At 39.5% G+C, this 20,000-nt stretch overlaps 1 protein-coding gene across 1 annotated transcript in view; it reads left to right on the top strand.

Moving 5' to 3' along the window:
- CDIN1 (CDAN1 interacting nuclease 1) overlaps positions 1 to 20,000 on the top strand; it is a 198,682-nt gene that overhangs the window by 45,365 nt on the left and 133,317 nt on the right. The gene's annotated exons all lie outside the window — the stretch shown is intronic.

The following is a 20,000-nucleotide window of genomic DNA, read 5'->3' on the forward strand; positions in this document are numbered from 1 at the left end:
GTAGCAGATGGTGTTTTTTGTCAGGGATTTTTTCCTTTGGTTTTCTTTGAATCTGCAGTTATCTGTGACTGGTGGTCCAGTTACCTTGTGAAGGTTTCATTTGAATGAATTAAGTACTTCCCCTAAAAATTCAATATCATTTCAATAGATGTAGCCTCTAAAGTAACCTGCAGTGATGCTTCATGAGCAAATCACATGATGTCAGAATGGTATGGTTTCGATTTAATCAAGAAAGAGATTAAAGTGGATGTGTGTTATTTTCAACTTCGCCGCAGCACCGCCATTTGTCAAAGTCAACCTTCTGATTGCTTTGGACCTACTGCTATCCAAGTCTTGTCAAAATAGTAGTCAGCACAATCTGAAGCAGGTGGACTAGCCTATATGGAGCAGTATCAAACACAGAAAAACAGGATTCGTTGAATTATGAAGTTAATAAGTTGCACATAAATCTTGTGACTATTAATGTATCTTTATAATGCGGATGCATCTTCAGTACATTTTTATTTTTATTTTGCATCATTTTATGCTGTACAGTCAAACAGAAATGAATATAATTTTGATGTGTACTGTATATCAGAATTTTTACAACTACACTGCTAGAATTAGATGACTTCCATGAGTGTGCCAGAAAAGAGCATGAGCATATTTGGAAACATCTTTAGAAAGAGGCATTCCAGGAATGTGGTTTCTGGGGAAAGGAAGTATGTATATGTGTATATGTGTATACACACACACACACACACACACACACACACACACCCCTGTGTTCTTGAATTACACTGTAATTATGTGTAATCAAATAAAATTTTGAAGCATTTTTAGAATTTATAGTTGTTTAGCTCAATGCAGTTTTATTGTGATTAATTTTGAGATTTTTCTAAAGTAAATTCATGGCACACATTTGTTGTTTTGCCATATACAACACTGTGAAACTCCTATTTAAGATAAATGGTTGCCAATAGGCTAACATAAACTAAATGTGGAATGATTAAAAATCTACGGTGGAGATCAAATTTAGCATTAGCTTTTAATTATAGTTAGAATAAAAATATTGTCCTAGAGAATACTTTCTTTTAAAATGGCATATGGCGTTAGCAGTCTGTGATACAGGGGGGAAAAAGGGGGGGTGGGAGGGGAATTGAAGGGTTGTAGAATTCCATGGAATTGCTAACTGATCTTAGTAAGGAGCTGTAACATAGTGTGGCTTCTATTCTGACACTTTTTCCCCCTTCACAGCAGCGACCTGGCTGGCCTTTGGCAATGAAATTCAATGCACATGGCTCCGCAGTCAAATCATCAAATTTCCCTGTGTGTATATTAGAGTTTTGTAATGTGTTTCCATTATGAAACAATGCGGGGATAATTGTCTTTGGTAGCAATTAGCTAACAGGTTTGTTCAGTGCTATTGGCAGAGGCATCCATCATCCCCTCCCTGACCACACTTTTTGTCTAGTGTGGACTATGGAGATCAATAGAATTCTATACAGGGGAAATCACCCTAGCTTTAATGAGCTGCAAGTCTCAGTCAGTCTTCGTTTGTATTTTTAATTTTTCCCCTTTAAAACTGGAAAAAAGCTGTTCCTTTGGGACAGGAAAGTACTGTATGTACTATTACTTTCACTAGATCAATGCATCATTTTAGATTGTTTTACTCCTATAAAAATGTATGGATAATAGCAATGGCTAATGACACAGATGCAGCTTATTGCTCCGGTAATGCTAAGGTGTATTTTGGGGCCATAACTACTTTATTACTGAGATGTCTTGCTTTGCATTAATTTTATTTTTCTGATGCATACAGACTTCACAATGTGGACTTTCCAAAGAAAAGAATTGATCACAAATAATAAAATGACACTTTTTTACAATAAGCCCTTTGGAGTGCTAAGTGACTGCAGTAGAACCTCAGAGTTAGGAACACCTCAGGAGTGGAGGTTGTCCATAACTCCTGAAAAAAACATTATGGTGGTTCTTTCAAAAGTTTTCAACTGAACATTGACTTAATACAGCTTTGAAACTTTACTATGCAGAAGAAAAATGCTGCTTTTAACCATCTTAATTTAAATGAAAAAAGCTCAGAAACAGTTTCCTTACCTTACTGAATCTTTTTTAAAACTTTCCTTTTATTTATTTAGTAGTTTGCTTTTAACACAGTACTGTACTGTATTTGCTTTTTTTGTCTTTGTTGCTGCCTGATTGTGTACTTCTGGTTCCAAATGAAATGTGTGGTTGACCGGTCAGTTCGTAACTCTGAAGTTCTACTGTATCATAGTATTTTAATCAGAAAACATGAGTTTGAATGCTTTACAAGTTAGCATAGTGTTTAAAAAAATTGTGTGCACTGTATACATTTTTATTTCATAGACAAGGTGAAGAGTCTGGAAAAGGTTTTTGGTTTCTCGAGAATCAAAAAATATACAAGGAATTAAACTGGTGGCAGGGGAAAAGTTGGAGTAAAATTGTCTCAATAGGAATGTTTGCAAGCGAGGCAACAAAATTGTAGAAAGCAAATGAAGAGCTTTTTTTACATCATACCATCGATTCTAACCTTGAGAAATACTCTACTAACTAGCCTTTCCTTTCTAGGAAAGGCTCTTGCTGATACAGTAGTACTTTAGTTACTAGAAATAAAATGTATATGACGTCCCTTAAAAAAAATTGGTGATGGAGGCCTACACACTCTGCAAAAGTCATTTGAATACAATGGGAAATTATTGCATTTAATGACTTTCCCAGTGTCTTCCATGGAGGAAAACTACACAAACTCTTCAATATTTGAGACTTCAGGTTCCACGCACTGATCAGTGACCACCATCTTGGATTTTTTTTCTGAGGGGAGGCATTGCCATGACTTCATTAGGAGCTTTTAAAAGATAACGTGTGGTTTTATTCTAATCCAAATGAATTTTTTTGCTTGTGCAGGGGAAAAATTGCTGGGATGTCATCTTTGGAGATTAAATCCATTGTTTATACACAATAGGGACCGTGCAAGCAGCAGCACTGCAAACTTTTTACACCACTCTGCCCTGGAGGAACCATATCTAGGGATGAATAATAATAGTAATAATGCTTTGAGTTAACCTGTATATGGAGCTTTACATTTTGACTGCATAGAACACACATGCAAGGGTGGATTCAATAGGTTTGGATTCAGGAGTGCTCAGCACACGTAGAATGGAAGCAGTTTGCCTTCTTTCCAGCAAATTGCACTGGATTCTGGGCATCTTAACTATAAGTGTCAAAAGCTTTTGTGTTCTGAAAGTTTCAGGATCAAATAATCTGTTGGTATCTTGAAGAACCTCTCAGTTGCAAGAAGACTTGTAAGACCTCTTATCCCCAATGCCCTTAGTTATTTCCTTTGGACACATGGGTTCTTCACGTAATCCAATGGTTCTATAGCAGGGGTAGGCAACCTATGGCACGCGTGCCAAAGGCGACACACGAGCTGATTTTCAGTGGCACTCACACTGCCTAGGTCCTGGCCACAGGTCCGGGGGGCTCTGTACTTTAATTTTAAATGAAGCTTCTTAAACATTTTAAAAACCTTATTTACTTTACATACAACAATAGTTGAGTTATATATTATAGACTTATAGAAAGAGACCTTCTAAAAACATTAAAATGTATTACTGGCACGTGAAACCTTAAATTAGAGTGAATAAATGAAGACTCGGCACACCACTTCTGAAAGGTTGCTGACCCCCGCTCTATAGGATCAGCTTTATAGAAATTCCTCCAAATTGATCTCCTCAAAATGCACTTTAGTTCTCCTGCTGTGCTTCTTCCTCATGCTATTGAGCTAATCTCTCCTGGCCTGGATTGCCACCAAACACATGCCATTATGCTCCAGAGTAAAGGGGTTTTATTCTGTGTATGTCTTAATACTCAGAATGTCAGAAGAGCTAAGGGTGGTCCTGATCCTGAGACTTCAGTTCTTATTCCCATACAAAAATCTTGATCTGAATTACAAAAATGTTTCCAGAGCAAATATCTACTACAAAATATTTAAGAACACTTCATGTTAAAATGAATGATAATGAGCTTCAGAGTGACTTGCATATGTACTCTATTCAATTCCCTAACATGTGAGCTATTAACATTGTTCCCTTTTACACTTGAAATATTATTTATATATTATTGTACTGCATAACAGTCCCAGTTATGGACCAGGATCCCATCATGTTAGGCACTGTACAAACACGGAACAAAATATTTGGTAGCTTTGGCCATGTATCAACACAGAATGGGAGCCACACATGCTCTTCCATTGCAGTTGAGTGACAAGTAGCTTCCAAGTTACCTTGCCCCTTGAATGCCCCCAAACTAATCTCCAGTTAGAAAAGGACTTTGAAATTCCATTTTTCCCTGTAGAACCCATAGGTGCACCCTCCAGAGAAAAGAAGTCTATGGAAAGGTGTTTTGGGTATTTGCACCCAATGTATTTGGTCTCTCCAGGAACGTCATCTGCACAAAAATGTTATGGAGTTAAAGGTGGTCCTCAGTGTATTAGAGAACCTTCAGAAACTCTATCCTAAAAAACTGACCGTATGAATTAGTGCAATTAGGACAGCATGTTCTATATAAACAAATAGGAGCAGGCTCAGGCCTCCTATGATAGGGAGGTGTACAAGTGCAGTTCCTTGTCCCATAAAACATTTCTGGCTGCCCCTTTAAGTGGCAAGAAAGGAGAACAATGTCACATAGGCTATGCCTGAGTGGAGTTAATGGTTCTGAGTGATCTCTTATTCCAGGGATAATGGACTGCCCCCTAAGTACCATGGTGATGAATACATTAGAAATACATGGGATAGAGGACTGTTGGAAACATCAGCCATAATGTTCATGACACCAAAGGTCATAGCACATGTGGCTTATACTATAAACCTTCTTGAGCTTATTGCATCTTTCTAGTCCATTGTGGCACTCCCTCTTCATGCTGTGCATTGTCACTTCAAACATAAAAACATGGAAGTCATGGAAGTACCTAAGAAACACTTGGGTGAGATGGAGAGAAAATTGTGTTTAGAGTGGGGTGCTGAGTCCTACTCCTCACTCTGACATTGACTTTCTGTATCACTTTGGCCAAATCATTTAAACCGGGGTGGGCAAACTACGGCCCGTGGGCTGGATCTGGTCCATCACGGCTTTGATCCGCGGGCTCCGCACCACTCCCGGAAACGGCCAGCACCATGTCCCTGAGGCCCCTGTGGTAGGAGGGACAGAGGGCTCTGCACACTGCCCTCGCCTGTGGGTAACTCCCCTGAAGCTCCCATTGGCCGCGGTTCCCCGTTTCTGGCCAATGGGAGCTGTGGGGGGAGGTACCCACAGGCGAGGGCAGCGCGCGGAGCCCTCTGCCCCCTCGCCCCCCAGGGGCTGCAGGAACATGGTGCCGGCCGCTTCTGGGAGCGGGCCGGGGCAGGCAGGGAGCCTGCCCTGGCCCCACTGTGCGCGGCTGCCACCCCGGCGCCGCTCCAGATAAGCGGTGCTGGGGGCCGGAGCCCGCACCCCGAACCTCTCCTTCACCCCGCACCCCAGCTCCCTGCCCTGAGCCCCCTCCTGCACCCTGCACTCCTCCTGCACCCCAACCCCCTGCCCTGAGCCCCTTCCTGCACACCTCACCCCTCCTGCACCCCAACCCTCTGCTATGAGCCCCCTTCCCCTGCTTCTCCCTGCACCCCTGTCCTGAGCCCCCTCCCACATGCTGCACCCCCTCCTGCACCCCAATCCCCTTCCCTGAGCCCTCTCGTATACCCCGCACCCCTCCTTTGCCCCAACCTCTTGCCCTGAGCCCCTTTCTGCACACCCCACCCCCTTTCTGCACACCCCGCACTCCCTCCCTACCCCAACCCCAGCCTTACATTCATGTCGCTGCATGCAATTTCCCCACCCAGATGTGGCCCTTGGGCCAGAAAGCTTGCTCACCCCGTCTCTAGACCAATTTTCTCATCTGTAAAGTACTTACCAACCCTTCAGGGTTGTTAAATAAAGTTTCTGAAGTAAATCAAGCTCCTTAAATGGAAGAGGCTATTTAAATACTAAAGCTTGGATTCTGCCACCCTTGTTCACACTGAGTAGTGCCTTATCCACAAGTATTCCCATTGAAATCAATAGAACTTCTACTCAGATGAGGTACTGCTTAGTGTGAATAGCTTGTAAGGCCAGAAGGGATGATTGTGATCATCTAACCTGACCTCCTCCTATATCACAGGCATAGAACATCCCTGAATTAAGTTCCATTTGAAATAGAGCATATCTTTTAGAAAAAACATCCAATCTTGATTTTAAAATTGCCAGTGATAGAGAATCTGCCATAGTCTTTCATGAGTTGTGCCAATGATTAATTACATTCACTGTTAGTAGAAATAAGGCACTTTTTCCCCCCCAATGAATTTGTCTAGCTTTAACTTCTATCCACTGGATCTTGTTTATTTATCTATTTATTACTGACCTCGGAACCGAATGTAGAAGTGGGCTGATAAAGTTTGCGGATGACACAAAGTTGGGAGGTATTGCCAATTCGGAGAAAGATCGGGATATCCTGCAGGGAGACTCGAATGACCTTGTAAACTGGAGTAATAGTAATAGGATGAAATTTAATAGTGAGAAGTGTAAGGTGATGCACTTAGGGATGACTAACAAGAATTTTAGTTATAAGCTGGGGACGCATTGGTTGGAAGTAACGGAGGAGGAGAAGGACCTCGGAGTCCTGGTTGATCGCAGGATGACTATGAGTCGGCAATGTGACGTGGCCGTGAAAAAAGCTAATGCGGTCTTGGGATGCATTAGGCGAGGTATTTCTAGTAGGGATAAGGAGGTGCTGCTTCCGTTATACAAGGCACTGGTGAGACCTCATTTGGAGTACTGTGTGCAGTTCTGGTCTCCCATGTTTAAAAAGGATGAACTCAAACTGGAACGGGTACAGAGAAGGGCCACTAGGATGATCCGAGGAATGGAAAACCTGTCGTATGAAAGGAGACTCGAGGAGCTTGGTTTGTTTACCCTAACCAAAAGAAGGCTGAGAGGGGATATGATTGCTCTCTTTAAATATATCAGAGGGATAAATACCAGGGAGGGAGAGGAATTATTTCAGCTCAGTACTAATGTGGACACGAGAACAAATGGATATAAACTGGCCGTCGGGAAGTTTAGGCTTGAAATTAGACGACGGTTTCTAACCGTCAGAGGGGTGAAGTTCTGGAACAGCCTTCCGAGGGAAACAGTGGGGGCGAGAGACCTCTCTGGCTTTAAGATTAAGCTTGATAAGTTTATGGAAGGGATGGTTTGATGGGATAACGTGATTTTAGTCAATAGGTCAATAACGTGCCATCGCAGGTAATTAGTATCAATGGTCAATGCGGGTCTGGCTGGAGAATCTTGCCCGCATGCTCGGGGTTCTGCTGATCGCCATATTTGGGGTCGGGAAGGAATTTTCCTCCAGGGTAGATTGGCACAGGCCCTGGAGGTTTTTCGCCTTCCTCCGCAGCATGGGGCAGGGGTCGCTTGCTGGAGGATTCTCTGCGACTTGAAGTCTTTAAATCATGATTTGGGGACTTCAACAGCTGAGTCAAGGGAGAGAATTATTCCAGGAGTGGGTGGGTCAGCTTTTGTGGCCTGCATCATGCGGGAGGTCAGACTAGATGATCATAATGGTCCCTTCTGACCTTAAAGTCTATGAGTCTGAGTCTTGTTAGGCCTTTGCTGGATTGAAGAGCTTATTATCAAGGTTTCTCCCCCCCCCCCCCGTATGTACTTATAGACCGTGATCAAGGCACCCCTTAACCTTCTCTTGGTTAAGCTAATCCGATAGACTCCAGGAGCTCAATTACTATACAGGCATGTTTTCCAATTTTAAAAATTTCCAATTTTATCTGTTTTTTCTGTTTAAATTTGCCCCCCAACTTATTTGTCTAATTATTGCTTTCAGCTTTGTGAAACTGGTCCTTTTAAAGCACCAAGTATATTACTGGTTTGGACTTTATTCCATTTATACACAACAAATGTGATTGTCGTGACCATTGGTACCTAAGCTGCCGCTAATTTTTGGTTGTGTGATTATTTCCTCTCTATCTGTCAAGATGAGGTCTTATATAGAAAATCCCTGTATAGGATGCAATACTTTGAGGAGTTAGGAAATAATATTTAGAAATTCCAAGGATGTTTTAGTACTGCAGCATGAGAATGCCAGTATGTGTCATTCAGGTTGAAGTCTTCTTACACATTAGGTATAGGTTAGTCTTCTTTTTCTCAAGTATGAATTGGTGGTCAGTAGCAGACACAGACTAGTACCCCATTTTGTGCTTTATTTGTTGCTGATCCATAAGCATTCAAGGTCACTTTCTTCTAGTGACTTGGAAACAGGTAATGTCATTTTTTACAGAGTGCCACTCCCTATCCCTTTTACCCACTTGACCCTTCCTAAATGGGTTATAACCATTGATTTTTAATGTTCCAATCATGTGAATATCACACCAGGTTTCATGAATACCAGCTAGCTCAAATTTGCTCATAAATGGCCAATTCCAATTCCTCATGTTTATTGCCAGGCTACTAGCACTGGTGTGTCAGTAATTAAAGAATTTCTTCTCTCCCTGTCCTTTGGTGTCTCGGTTAACTTTGTTCTCGGCATCATGATTTTGTTCTAAATCAGTGCTCATTTGTTCCCTCTTTTACCCTCCCCTTGTTGTTTGTCAGCTCTCCTGACTACTCGAGCCAGCCTTTATCCCAGAAGATTGCTTCCCCTTTTACTGAGATGAAGGCCATCCAAACTTTACAGCACTCTCTTCCAATAGAGGATGGACCAGTGTTCCACAAAACTCTCTACCTTACACCACATAGACAGCAGAGTAAGGGTGGCAAAAATGAGCCCAATGTAATTATTGTTGCCGTGAGTTTGGGAGGATCACAGTACACAGAACGGGTATAGCCACAGCTGAGTTATGCATGTAGTTGAAAAATGAGTGTGAAGAAAATCCCGGACATGCAGGAAGATGGACAATACACAAGTAATATGTTTTAACTAGACCACAACTTTTATTAGCTCACCTGGGAACTATCCAGCAATAACTTGCCCAGTGCAAGTCATCCTTCCTTCCATAATCTATTTCACCCAGGGAAGGGCTAACATCACCTTTCTGTCCCCTCAGTATCTGTTCCCATCTTATTGCTGGGACCTCAATGGCTCTCCCCTAGTTTGAGTGTTAAGGGATTAGTGAAAAGGGGGTTGACTCCTTGCTGCACCAGATGTTAGGAGCCCCATCCCTTTTAGTGGATGCCTGCCTCTAATTTCACTTCCAATTCCAGTTTATCAGGGAACCAGACTTACTATTGAATGAGTATTTGTGCTGGACATCTGCCACGTTGCACTAACTTGAACTTTTCCTCCTAAGCTACCCTACTGGCTCCTGGGCTGCTGTGGCAAAGGTGGAAAAACCCACCCTGTCTCAGCCAATTTGGCAGTAAGTGAAAAATTCCTTCCCAGTCCTAAGAAGGTGACTAGTTTATAGCCTGCAGTAGTCTCAAAACCCCAATTTTATGCTAATCACAGGGCTAGGAGCTGCTGTTTTGAGCATGTAATGGTGCCCAAGCAGGGGGGAAAGAGCTTATATGCCTTCCTTTTGTGCATATGGGAGCCAATGGACTTCCGCTGCTCCCCTTAGACCAGCTAATCAGCTAGGATGCCCCCCTTCCGTCCCCCTACCATTTCACTTCCCAAACCCATGAAGAAACAGAACTTCCTATGAGGAGGGATGGGGGAAAGATTTTTAAAGAATCCAGAGAGCCCTCTTTCCCCTGCCACCCCAGACAAAGCCACCCTCCCCCCACTTCTGAGGCTGCAGGAGTGCATTTTGTTTATGCAATACTGTACAAATATTTTGAAACTTTTTTGGTACCTTTCATATTCCTGTACTTGTGAAGCTTGGTTGCCTTAGTAACAGGTAGGGAGAAGAGTTAAAATTAGGGGTAGCTTCAAATGCCTCTTAAAGAGAAATGTAAAGTATGTTTTGTATAGATTAGGATTCTACCATTTTGAAAAGATGATACTTTTAAAAAGCCGGTGTAATATTATGTTTACTATGGAGTTCACACTCAATGAGTGAAAGACAGTGGTGGACTAATAGTGTCCAAATCTAATGCAACCAACGATCTCCCCATAACAAATTGTCATGTGCAATCTGAGTCTTATACCTGAACTTTATCAGAACACAGCTTCACCAGTATAGAAATACATAAAATAAAAAAGTACAGTAAAACCTTGCTGATCTGCACCCTTAATGTTTCATATGAAAAGGTAGTCTTTCTCCACTTCTCAATTTTTTAATACATACAGAGCATTGTGCAGGTTCATATTTTTAAGTACTTTTACAAAATATACTAAGTACATTTAGCAGTGTAATGAAGTACAACAAATTTAAAAGCTCAAATTGTCAGTTCACAAAATAAAGTATATTTGGATGCACTATTATTACATGTGTATGTGTGTGCTTGTAAATAGTCATTTTCATGAATTTGCAGTGGGTCTTCCAGTTCTTAGTGAGATTCTGTGGTACCTCACTTGTTAAAACAAAAACAAATATTTCCAAACACATGGCCTGATTACTGCAGGACGGAAAAAGTTAAATAGCAGCACTGTCAATAAAAATTTAAAAACACAGGTGCCAAAAGTGCACAAAATGTTGGAATTTAGCTTACGTTTCCCCGCTCCAAAATCACCATGTGAGAAAACTATCAGCATTCTTTTTCCTTTGTCCCCATCTCTCATCCTTGAGGATTGGTGATCACCCTTGAGTCATGTGCCTGGGTATAACAAGCAAGGAGCAAATCCCCTTGCACATGGGACATCAACACACCTGAACCATTCACATGGAGGCTGAATGACTGCTGCCTATCCTCCTCCTGCTCATCACCTAGGTCCTAGTTAAAGTGTGTGTATTTTGTGGGGGTGAAGGGCTTGGGGTGGTGGTGACATCCAGTATGAGACACTGGGCTGCATCTTCTTCTATGATATGACTGATTGGGAAGAGGAGGTGGACACAGATACTCCCCTCTTGTATGCCATGAGACTGCAGTCAGAAATCAGCTTCACAGTGCAACTACTACGCAGCGCCAGTTACCTGGATGAGGGAGGGGTAAGACTGAGAAGCAAATGTGCAGTAGTGCTCCTGCTTCTTTTCCTGACAATGCTCTCCTGTTCCCCATCCTCCATGGCAGATGACAAACGTCTGCACCCCTTGGACTCCTTCATGGATCCAATCCTTATGGTTCAAAGATTTGATCCCTGACTGGAGCCCAAATCTACACAATTCTATGGATTCTGTCATAATGCACCTATGATGATGCGGTGTACGTTGGCGGGTCAATGGTACCACACCTTTGATGTGTTGAAGGATGAGGTACAGTCTTTGTGCCTTAAAACACCCAAAGTGTGAATGCGTTAGCAGGTAAATGTACACTCTGTTGTGTGTGAGGGAAGAAAAATGAATTATTAAAATAAAATTCAACCATCTTATTAGAAATGTAATGTTTAGAGCTTTAAGGTACTTTGAGATCCTTGGTGTGAAAGATGCTACAGAAGTGCAAATACTTATTAAAGATGGAGTGTGGAGTATTCCTAATGTAGGTGATAGTGATGAAGTAAGTAAATAATATCTCTGTTAGAGATTCCCATGCTGACATATAAGGAGTTTAAATTTTATTAACTCTTAGTCCATCAAAGCAAATAGATCCATTGTAATATGTGTACTGTGTAATCATACTTGCCAAAATTTGGTGATAATTAAAAGCACTCTCTTTACTGGCTATGGTTTCCAAAATTTGCAGTTTGTGTGTATTTTGTACTAGGTAACATACACTGCAGTGTTCACCTGTATAAGAATGTATGTATGTTTGTTGGTTTAACTCCCCATTTTCTTCTTCTTGCTTTCCATCTCTCTGTCTTCTCTTGGCAAATGGGCTGTTGAAGCACTTTAAAAGAAGCAATTGATGCCAGAAGTGCTCTGCTCACCTGTTCAGTAGCAGCATATAACCTATGCATTTTCTTTGAAGTCATAATGCCAAAGTTTAGTGAAGCAAGGCTGGCAGCATTGACTTATTTTTTAAGCCATGTTGCTACCCGCTAAGGGTAGACAAAGTGAAGAAGGGGATATTCTGTCCATAAACATGTTGCCTGCAACCAGTTTACATATTGGGCTATCTCCAAGTTAAATAATCAATAACAATAATAATTAGTCAAATAGGAAATGCATAAGATTGTCTCTCAGCAAATTATGTAGACTCAGGGAACAAAAAGGAAGGAGAAAGAGGAGGCTTTAAGAAAATGTACAATCTTGCACTTCTATACTACATAATGTGTTTCTATTAGAACTATAAAGTGATTAAAAATTATTCTCAATTAATTGTGATATTAAAAACAATCATGGTTAATCACAGTTTTAATCGCAGTGTTAATAATAGAATACCATTTATTTAAATATTTTTGGATGTTTTCTACATTTTCAAATATATTGATTTTAAATTACAACACAGAATACAAAGTACAGTACTCACTTTATATTATTATTTTTGATTACAAATATTTGCACTGTAAAAAAAGATAGTGTTTTTCAATTTACTTCATACAAGTACTGTAATGCAGTCTCTTTATCGTGAAAGTGCAACTTACAAATGTAGATTTTTTTTTTTCATAAGTGCATTCAAAAACAAAACACTGTAAAACTTTAGAGCCTACAAGTCCACTCAGTCCTACTTCTTGTTCAGGCAGTCGCTACGAAAAACAGGTTTGTTTACAATTATCGGAGGCAATGCTGCCCACGTCTCACTTTCAGGTAACATGGTAAATAAGCGGGCAGCATTACTTCCCATAATTGTAAACAAACCTGTTTGTCTTAGCAATTGGCTGAACAAGAAGTAGGACTGAGTGGACTTGTAGGCTTTAAAGTTTTGCAGTGTTTTGTTTCTGAGTGCAGTTATGAAAAAAAATCTACATTTGTAAGTTGCACTTTCACGATAAAGAGACTGCACTACAGTAGTTGTATGAAGTAAATTGAAAAACACTACAAATATTTGCACTGTAAAAAAGATAATCAAAAATAATATAAAGTGAGCACTGTTCACTTTGTATTCCACGTTATAATTGAAATCTATATTTGAAAATGTAGAAAACATCCAACAATATTTATAATAAATTTAAATTGGTATTCTCTTATTGTTTAACAGCGCAATTAAAACTGCGACTAATCACGGTTAATTTTTTAATCAAGTTAATTTGTTTTGAGTTAATCGATTGAGTTACTTTCGATTAATTGACAGCCCTAGTTTGTATTATGTTATTGTGATAAATATAGAACTAGAAAAATAAAAATCTATCATAGGTATCTAGCTGGAATAGAGGCTTATACCTCCTTTCCCCTGCCCTTTGACTTGCCATGTCCATTCACACGAAGGATTGTATTTTATTACATATTTTACAATGCCTAGTGCAATGGCTCCTCAGTTTTGGCTGGTGCCTCTAGCTGTTACAGTAATACAAATTATTAATAGTCCTGACCTGTGAGTTCACTAAAATTTACAAATTGCAAATTTACAAACTCAGCTAACTGCCCTCACTGCGTCAATTAATCCCTCTCTACTGGAACTACTTCTTGCATTCCATGCCTCTGAACAGTTTTCAAATAGCTTCTTTATATCAAGCACAAGCTTGTTTACCTTATCCCCATTTGCGGGAAGAGAAGCAAAAACAACAGGGATTGAAAATTAAGGAAGGCCTTAAGTTGAGTCAGGCATTACCAGAGTCTCTGGTATCCTTAAAAAAGATATAGCTTGCGTTGTGGGCTTCTGACAACAATTTAGTGTCCTATCCCACAGGGCCGGCTCCAGGCACCAGTGAAGGAAGCAGGTGCTTGGGGCGGCCAATAGAAAGTGGCGGGAAAAAAGCTGGAGCCGGCCCTGCTATCCCAGCACACATTTGAGGAAAGAGCTCAAGGCTTTGAAATCTCTACACAAAATAGCATGAGTACATGTTTTTAAAAGTAAATTTTGCATTTTTGAATAAAAAACAAATATGTCCAAACACATGGCCTGATTACTGCAGGATGGAAAAAGTTAAATAGCAGCACTGTCAATAAAAATTTAAAAACACAGGTGCCAAAAGTGTACAAAATGTTGGAATCCAGCTTACATTTCCCCGCTCCAAAATCACCATGTGAGAAAACTATCAGCATTCCTTTTCCTTTGTCCCCATCTCTCATCCTTGAGGATTGGTGATCACCCTTGAGTCATGTGCCTGGGTATAACAGGCAAGGAGCAAATCCCCTTGCACATGGGACTGAAAATAAAAAACTCATCAGCTGGATATCACACTGAGCCACTGGCAACGAGTGTACAGCTTACTTGATAGTGCTCTGGGAAATTTCTCCATAATCAGGAAGACCATGTGGACCATGCAGTGCTAGCCACTCGTGTCTGTTTACCTGCTTACTGCAATTCTAAAATAGTCTACAATTAGACAGTTTATAATTCCTTGTAACATATTAATGCTATCCATAGCATATTCTTCAAATAAATTTGCAAATTTTAATAAAATTCTCTTTGTTTTCCCAAAATAGGTTTTAATCACTTGTAGAATTCATTTACAGCAAGAAGGCTTAAAACACCACAGTATGTCTATATTAAAAAAAAAGCTTTAATACATTAATGGTTAACCTTTACATTCTTACTGATGAGCTTTAAAATTATTATTGTTTAGACCTAACTAGGTGCAACACTTAAAATGCATTGTGCGTATGGAGCTATAAAAAGAAACTAATGTGATGTAGGGCTGACAATAGAGTAGTATCTAGGAAAGAATCTCACAGAAGGGTGAAATTGAATGTGGTAACTGTAATTATGTAAAAGGAAGTCTATTACTTTATGATAAAGCTGTCAAAATAATGATTGGGTACTCCCACAAATTGTACAGAAGATCAATAAAACTAATACTACGTCATAGCTGGGGAATATAGGAATTCCATTTTGACCTTAATTTGTGATGGAGATGTTCAAAACGTATTTAATAAATGGATTATGGCAAATAGGATTTTCTTCCTGTCGCTTTTCTTTTAACTGAGTCATAGTTTTGAGCAAATACTTTCATTTATGAATTATAGTGTTGGTACCATTAGAAAACAAAGTATAATGTTTATCCACCATCCAGATAAGGTGCATTTTGTTTCATTGATGACTCAATTCTTGGCCTCTTGACAAGAGAGAGACCTACCTCACACAGTGTAAATAATGTTGTGTAGAGGTTCACTGAAGTCACCATAGGTGCTGTTTGAATTGGTATAAGGTAGCGATTTTCTCTCCCACCAATTTACCTTATCTCCAGCTATTTGAATGTTCAGTCTAAAACCCCGCTCCTCATTCAGAGGGAGGATGCAGAGGTAACTCTGCAAAGAGACCATGGAGAATATCCAGGCAAGTTTGTCCCCCTCACATGATTTTTTTTTTTTTATGGGATGGGAATACCTGGCCTTGTATAATCAAATTTACTTCAATTACTGTAAAAATATTATAAAAATAATATTGGATATGGTTCCCTAACTAGGGGCCAGAATAGGTCTTTGGTAAAAATGTTTGCTCTTACTGTCTTATCATCACCCCCTTGCTTGTAGAATGATTCTTTGCCCTCATTAAAGTAATATAACATTTCTTAATGTAGGAATCTCCATACAGGAACAGTTAGTGGTTTATTATTTGTTTGTTTGTTTGAATTATGATGGTGCCTAGAGACCACAACCATGGATCAGGGCCTTATTGTACTAGGCACTGTATAAATACAAGATGGTCCTTGACCTAAAGAGAATTCAGTCTAAGATGAGAGACAACAGATGGCTGTAACAAACAGAAAGGGGAAGCATAAGAAAACAATATTGGTCTGCATAATAAGCAGCAGTCATATCATATTAGGGGCTAGATTCATAAGAAGGACTCAGGTGCTGCAGGGCAGAGCATTGCAGCATCTAACTTTAGGCAGCCTGGTACCTAGTAGAATTCACAACCCTGAAGTAGGTAACCAGATTCCCTATAGGCGAGAGTTAGGCACCTAAAAAGGGGATTCACAGAAGTGATCAAGCTGAGCAAGTAGTTGTCTAAACTATCCAGAAGGAAATGCTGAGAAGAGGAGTGTTGCCTGAGCACTGCCCCTCAAATTCTGGGCTGGAGTGAAGCACTTATCTCTATTCAGGATTCACAGCCATGATACCTCTCCTTAGCAGGTTAGCTCGCTCTCAAGAAAAATGGAGTTGGATAAACTACTTAAATATCATTGAGTCAAAAAGAGAGTGAGTGACTCTATAGCCTAGTGGTTAGCACACTCGCCTAGGAAACCCAGGTTCCAGTCCCTGCTCCAGTGAATATTTCAGTATTTCTGCACAATGTGGAACAGCTCCATCTTGAGACCCACTCCCAGAACACCCAGTAGTTAGGGCACTCATAACAGAAGTGAAAGACCTAAATTCAAGACCCAACTCTTCATCAAGCAAGGTAAGGATTTGAACCTGGGTCTCCCGTGTTGTGGGTGAGTGCCTTAACCACTGAACTAATATAATGAAAGGGGAGCATAAGCACAATAACAAGGTTTTGTGGGGGCTCTATTTGGTAGGTGTGCCCTATTAGGCAGCCTCTCAGCATGTTCATCAAAGTGGTCCCAACAGGTGAGATAGGCACCAAGCTGGCCGGTGGTGTATGAACGTAGTCAGCTATATATAGGCAGCTGCATGCTCAGCAGCACAAATTTAGGTACCTAGGGGGCTTTACCAGTGGAAACTTTGCTGCCCACAGGGTTGGGCAGCAGTTGAGTGGTGGTTTTGTGAATGCCAGTGGTGCTCAAATGTTGGACTTTGCCACCTAAAGTGGCAGTTAGGCCCTTGGGTTGGTGTATTCCTGAAGGTTTCATCACGAGACATAATCTTTAATGCCTAGAGACTCCAGGACAATCCCGTAGGGTTTGCAACCCTATTAGGCCCGTAAATCCCTCTTGTGACTCTAGGTCTAGCTGTCTTATCATGCTTTCATAGTTCAGTGTCCTGACAGTGTACTGTCAGTGTCTGATGTAGCCAGTACTAGGCACTTCAGAGGAAAGTGAATGCAAGAAACCCTGCAGTAGACAGTTATGGAATAACTTGTCCACACAGATTTTTTCCCCCCTAAACCAGATACTTAAAGGTTGGCTTATGCACTGAAGCATAAGGATTTATATCCTTTCCAAAACTGTTCCATTTTTTCTTAATCCATATTATTTTTTACTCTGAATTATGTTAACTATATAAATAAACAGTCTTTTTTTTAATCCTGCTAAGCACTTGGCCTTGATATCTTGTGACAATGAGTTTCAGAGACTAATTGTATATTGTACACAAAAGCATATTTATTAGCTTTGAATTTAATTTAATTTATTTGAATGTCCATTTGTTATTTTATTGAGAGACATTGAATAATTTCTATACTATTCATCCTTTTATATCTAAGGTGTCCTTTCCTATTTGTTTCCTCCAAAATAAACCCACCCAGTATTATCAATTTCTTCTGATTTAGAAATATTTTCAGGCTACCAACAATTCTTGTTTCCAGTCTCTGAACCCCCTCTATTTGTGCTATACCCTTTTTTGAGATATGATGACGTGAACTCAACACAGTGTTCTTGGTGAGGGCATACCAATGTTTTTGCTGGTGTTTTTCATCCCATTCCTTAATCATTTTAACTAGAGCTGGTCAACATTTTTTTACAGGAGTTTTCTGTTTTAAAAAAACAGTTTCAGCAAAATCAGCATGTTTTTGCAGGAATGTATTGATTGTGACACATTTTTTGATGGGAAAAATTTGAAATGTTTTGTTTTTGTGGGAAAAGTTGAAACATTTTGTTTCAAATTTTACATTGTTAAAATATTTTATATAATATAAAAATAAATATAATGTATTAATATGTATTAAAGTAAAAACTAAACTTTTAAACACTAATTAACTTTTATCAGAATTTTCATTTCACAGGAAATGTTGGCTTTTTGAGTACTCAGATGCAGCTGCAAGATCACTGCCTAATTTTGTAACTCTGAACATTTTTCCTGCTCACTATGCACTCTGTTTTCTAAGTCATTAAGACCTTAAACTGTTCCTACTACAGCGCAACATGGCACCTCACGTTAAACTTTTCCCATGATGAAACCTCACCATATATTCCTACTCATAGCCAGTTTCTAATCCACGACAGTACTTTGCCTCTCACTCCATGGCCACTTCATTTTCCTTAATACCTTCTTGTGAGGGACTTTATCAAAGGCCCTTTGAAAGTGCAATTATATTATTATTTTCTTTTATCCACTATTTTACTCATGTTCAAAGAATTACAATAGACTAGTGATTGCACAACATTTCTTTGCTTCAGTCCTTATGCTATCATGGTCATTTGAGGTTTTTAGGTCTGTTTTTAATTATCACTTCAACCAATTTATCAGGTGTTGGGAGTAAGGTTTATGGTCTGTAATTCCCAAGATCCCTTAGCACCTCATCTAAAAATACATACAGCATTAACATTTATTGTCTTCCAAACCTCTGTATGTTGTAGCTGATTATAATTTCCCAGGAATGTGGGTTGCACAAATGAAAAAGTAAATGTTACCCAAAACTTTTAAGAGAGATTTTGTATTAATGGGAAAATCCATGTAGCAGTCTATTGAAGATTGTGTACTGTGTTCTCAGGATATGTAATTACCCATGCCAGAGGTTACAGCAATGTATAGTGCTGCAAAAAAAGTTGCCAGAGTTTTTTTTAAAAAGCCTTGCATTTGGATATCCTATTAGTTCATAAAATGGAGTAGAATGTTTTTAAATTTCTAATTTTGTTGCAGAATGAACTTACTGCTTCATTTATCTAGCTTAGTGCTGTGGCAGCAGCATGATACACTACTGTTTGGTAGCAGTGGATTCCGTGCACCTTAGTTTCCACATTCTTTGCTGGTAGAGTCTGGGTGCACTGTGGAAAACCGATTTTGTTCAATAGGATAAAGGGAAGCTTGGCTACATGGCTCACAAAACTATTAATCTATTGCCTGATCCTTGGAGCAATGCTGGCATCTGTGATGCTTTCTAGCTGGAGTTGCTTCCCTGCCCTTCCAATTGGAGGTAGGAGACCATATTTAACCAGTAGGATAGGAAGAAAATTGGAGGTAAAATTTTATTTTAAATTCTTATGTGTAGCTTTATTAAAAAGCAACATTTGTGAGTTAATATTTTTGCCCTTAATATAAACTGTTACACAACATACATTTGATCATTTCATGGTTTTATTCATTTAACGTGACTATTACTATTTAGATCAGAGGATTTTTGTTCGTATCTCAGACAATGATTTAAGAGGATTTATTGTTAATGTAGCTTTTTCCTAAATCAGCCACTTTAATGACCTATCTATACCTTTTTATCAGGCTTTCACAATAGGCAAATCTTCAGTTCCTTATTTCTAAAACATAATTCAGAGCAGTTGCAACTTCTTTTGTTGTTATATATCTTATGCTAGATGATATGTGTTATATTTAGGGGAAAATTTATACTTAATCTTTTCAGTGTCAGCTGTCTATCATTGAACTTGTGGTAGCAATCACAGTAACATAAACATTTTGGTGGGATTTCACTTGATTTAGGTAAAAGATTAAAATATTTTAAAATATCAACTTGCTGCTGGCATACCAAATCTGTACAATGTCAGCATAGCAAAATAAAGTACATTATTTTCCTTTCTCTCTTCCCTCCCCAGACCTGAACTTTTTACTATTTCATAATAGTCTGAACTTGTCCAGATTTTGATTTAATACAATACCCCGCTTAACAGTAGTGATGAAGACTTTGCTTTTGTTAATAATTAGTTTCCAGATATTTTTTTTCTGTAATACTGCATATAAGCAAAATATAGGTCATATACTTGTGTATATATATCACACATTGTTACGCCAGCTGGCATGGTGACTTACAAA

Source organism: Emys orbicularis, chromosome 4, assembly GCF_028017835.1.
Source record: "Emys orbicularis isolate rEmyOrb1 chromosome 4, rEmyOrb1.hap1, whole genome shotgun sequence".
In the NCBI taxonomy this organism is placed as follows: domain Eukaryota; kingdom Metazoa; phylum Chordata; order Testudines; family Emydidae; genus Emys; species Emys orbicularis.